This window comes from Schistocerca serialis, chromosome 8, assembly GCF_023864345.2.
Source record: "Schistocerca serialis cubense isolate TAMUIC-IGC-003099 chromosome 8, iqSchSeri2.2, whole genome shotgun sequence".
Classification (NCBI taxonomy): Eukaryota; Metazoa; Arthropoda; class Insecta; order Orthoptera; family Acrididae; genus Schistocerca; species Schistocerca serialis.
In genome coordinates this window covers 592412329-592416452 of record NC_064645.1, presented here as the reverse complement: position 1 = coordinate 592416452, position 4124 = coordinate 592412329, and the positions used below count along the sequence as shown (strand labels likewise).

At 48.7% G+C, this 4124-nt stretch overlaps 1 non-coding gene across 1 annotated transcript; it reads right to left on the bottom strand.

Moving 5' to 3' along the window:
* Positions 1 to 3453: 3453 nt before the first annotated feature.
* Positions 3454 to 3528, bottom strand: Trnas-cga (transfer RNA serine (anticodon CGA)). Its single transcript has one exon. It is a non-coding gene; the product is annotated as a tRNA-Ser (tRNA).
* Between the last annotated feature and the right edge of the window lie 596 nt (positions 3529 to 4124).

The following is a 4124-nucleotide window of genomic DNA, read 5'->3' as shown; positions in this document are numbered from 1 at the left end:
AAGACCGCATAATTTTCCACCAGGTAGAACTCCTTCCAAAGTGGAGCCAATCAAGGCGTATGGCATCCACAGTACACCACATTTCGCGAAACACACAATGGCCGGCCGCGGTGGTCTGGCGGTTCTAGGCGCTCAGTCTGGAACCGCGCGACTGCTACGGTCGCAGGTTCGAATCCTGCCTCGGGCATGAATGTGTGTGATGTCCTTAGGTTAGTTAGGTTTAAGTAGTTCTAAGTTCTAGGGGACTGATGACCACAGATGTTAAGTCCCATAGTGCTCAGAGCCATTTGAACCATTTGAGCCACACACAATGTCACCACCAACTGCGGCTGCAATGGCCGACTCAACTCGATTCAGTGTGAAACTTACTACGATTCCGGACGGCGTATCCCAATGAACATGGAGCAAGAAGGGTGAATAACACTTCACATCGGATATAGCACATTTCTGGTGATATACTTTCTAGACATCACATTGCCAACAACACAGCAGTCTTAACGTATTCATTGATACCCATTGTAACCTTCGACTGCTGTCTGCAACAATCTAGTGCCCTTCTGTAAACTAATAACCGTATGGAGCACAACCACTCGTTTATCCAAAACTGCATTCTCTCCACACAGTCTGGGTCTCCAGCATTCATGCTTTGGACATTCAATGGCCGCCACCTAGAAGCGAGCGACATAACACGAGGGCAGCAAATTCACCTCTGGAGTCGATTGTAAACCGTCTCATTTGTTTTGATCTTCAATATCAAATGGTTCAAATGGCTCTGAGCACTATGGGACTTAACTGCTGAAGTCATCAGTCCCCTTAGAACTTAGAACTACTTAAACCTAAGTAACCTAAGGACATTACACACATCCATGCCCGAGGCAGGATTCGAACCTGCGACCGTAGCGGTTCCAGACTGTGGCGCCTAGAACCGCTCGGCCACACTGGCCGGCGGTCTTCAATAACCACGGGCTCCAGGTCTATTGCGATTTCCAGTTCTGCACAGAGAAAAGATGCGCCATTTCCTTCAACGACATTCGAATGTGTTTTATCACACTGGAAACATATGCTCCACGTAAATACTACGTTATATGATGGCTCATTGCTGCCGTACACTTCCACCGATTCAGCGTGGATCGTTGCAGAGTTGCCCTTCTAGTGCAAAAATAAATAAATAAAATTATGCACAGGTGTAATTTTAATGAACTCCATTTCCTTTAGTCTACGTATTTAGTTGCTACACACCACGGAACGGGTCTTTCATTGTGTACCGAGATAGCAGACGCGTAACACAAGACACACAAAAAATTACGAAATAGCAGTGCCTATGCTGCTGTATCGTACTTCTTAACAACATATAAACTGCTGTTTATATTTGCCAACACAATGCCCGCAACTATCAAGAAATGTGTCCTTCCTGGATGGGAATATACGTAAAGTACAAGTGCAGGTTGGGATAAAATGACGACGACCTATGGAAATCTATGTCTGGCCGTGATTCGTGTACGGATAACATAAACGATTAAGGCAGCTGCCCGCTCAGGGCGGGATATCCACATTCGAGTCCCAGCCCGGTCAAATTTTCATTGTCGTCAATCTAGTACACAGCCGAAGGTGGTCATATTCGTAGCTACAAGTACGTTTCCTGTACAGAAAAAATTACAGACGCTGCTTCATTTCTTCAAGGTGATGATTAAAACACTGTAGTGGTATACGCAAGTGGTCGTCCAGTTAAATCCGCCAGCTATCTAATATCGGGAGGAAGGCACTAAAGAAGCAACAGCAAAGGCTATCAGTAGCTTCAGGAGCGGAAGAAATTGTCTGGCAATAGGGGCAGGTGGCGTGTGGTGTGGGGTTGGCTGGTCACAGACCGCACGGCGGTGTCCTGTGGCGGGACAAGAAGCCGCTAATTGAATTGCTGGCCGCGGCAGGGCTCTGGCCCGCAGGCACCGCCCCCGCTGCTGCCGCCCCCGCTTCTGCTGCCGCCCCCGCCTGTGCCCCTGGCCGGGTCTCCCCTGCATAGCCGCGCCTCCGATGCCTGCAGCCTGCCGGATGCTCGCTGATGAGGCCGCCCGCCTAATCTGCACAGCGGCGCCACGTGCTAATCACCCTGCGGCGCAAACACACGCACGTACACGGCTACCGGCCACCAACGATCTCCATCCCGACCATTCGCCAGGTAATGCTCGTATGCCGACCGCTCGCCATCCGATATCGTTCCCTACTCGCCGCTTTACACGACGATGAGGTCAAGGGAAAAACTCTGGGCCACACATGCAGTATATTTAGTATCCATACGCTGTAGATTGGACAATTTCATAATATCGATTAATTGATGCGTTTTATCATATTACCTCCATCCCCATCCAGAGTCTGGCGTCCTTAAAACTGCAACACCAGGAAGATAACAAATAACGAAATTTGGATGTGCATATACTATAGAGTAGAATGAATGCATGATTAAATTCATGGGAGATGTAAGTACATCAAGCGGCCAACGGTTAGTGTACAGAGCTGTCGACAGTGGCCCTAACGTGGCTGAGCATCAAGTCGAACTCAGCTTGTACCATAGATAATTGCTTCCAAAGAGCATAAGCTGCAGTTTCTCGGCATCTGAGGCCTTTCTGTCAACAATCCATGAACTGATGTTTTCAGTGCGTAAGAAATCTGGAGAATATAGTAGTATGAGTTTAGTCAATGCCCTCTGTATTGATGCACATGGGGACAACACTGTGTAATTTAGGAGGGAGGAGGGAGGGGAGGTATGTTTCTAGTACCGTAAAAGTCGATACCAGTGTTTATAAAAACTCACAATGCTAATAAACACTTGAATTACGCGATACTCTTGATCACAAGTGAGTAATTCGTTCATCATGTGTTTTAACTAATAAAAATATTTTTTTGGAGATATATTCAAGTGCAACACGTGTGTTTAGAGTGTAGTAATGTGATATCTCCACCGGGAGCCACCTTCACCGACTCACACCGCCAGCGGCCCAGGAGAAAGGCTGCCGAACCCCATGTGGCGAGCACTTGAGATACAGACACTGGAAACATTCTGCTACTGCACAGGGTGTACCCAGGTAGATGCCCTCGCCTCGCTTTGGGTACTTTCTGAAGAGTCTGGCGGACCGTGGGAATAATGCCGGAAAACTGTTAGGCACATGTACACATTAGCACACGCAAAAGGATGGGAGTTTTTCTGGCCTGGCAATAGCCACCTCCATGCCCAGAGAAAGCAAGAAAATGTCAGCTATTCCAGCCTATTCCAGCATCCAACAGGTGCTGGGAGGAGTGTATTCACAGCGCAAAGAACCCACATTGGGAGAACTATGAAAGAAGTCAGCTTTCTTCAAACGATCTTTTCTGGACAGTAAGAACGTTCCTTATTCAGAATGAGATTTTCACTCTGCAGCGGAGTGTCCGCTGATATGAAACTTCCTGGCAGATTACAACTGTGTGCCCGACCGAGACTCGAACTCGGGACCTTTGCCTTTCGCGGGCAAGCGCTCTACCAACTGAGCTACCGAAGCACGACTCACGCCCGGTACTCACAGCTTCTGCAGGAGAGCTTCTGTAAAGTTTGGAAGGTAGGAGACGAGGTACTGGCAGAAGTAAAGCTGTGAGTACCGGGCGTGAGTCGTGCTTCGGTAGCTCAGATGGTAGAGCACTTGCCCGCGAAAGGCAAAGGTCCCGAGTTCGAGTCTCGGTCGGGCACACAGTTTTAATCTGCCAGGAAGTTTCATATCAGCGCACACTCCGCTGCAGAGTGAAAATCTCATTCTTGAAACATCCCCCAGGCTGTGGCTAAGCCATGTCTCCGCAATATCCTTTCTTTCAGGAGTGCTAGTTCTGCATGGTTCGCAGGAGAGCTTCTGTAAAGTTTGGAAGGTAAGAGACTAGGTACTGGCAGAAGTAAAGCTGTGAGTACCGGGCGTGAGTCGTGCTTCGGTAGCTCAGATGGTAGAGCACTTGCCCGCGAAAGGCAAAGGTCCCGAGTTCGAGTCTCGGTCGGGCACACAGTTTTAATCTGCCAGGATGTTTCACGTTCCTTATTAATCACAGACGCCACCGGACTCTCATACGAAGGCCAAATATTACTCTTTCCAGGCCTCATCCAGGGATAGCGG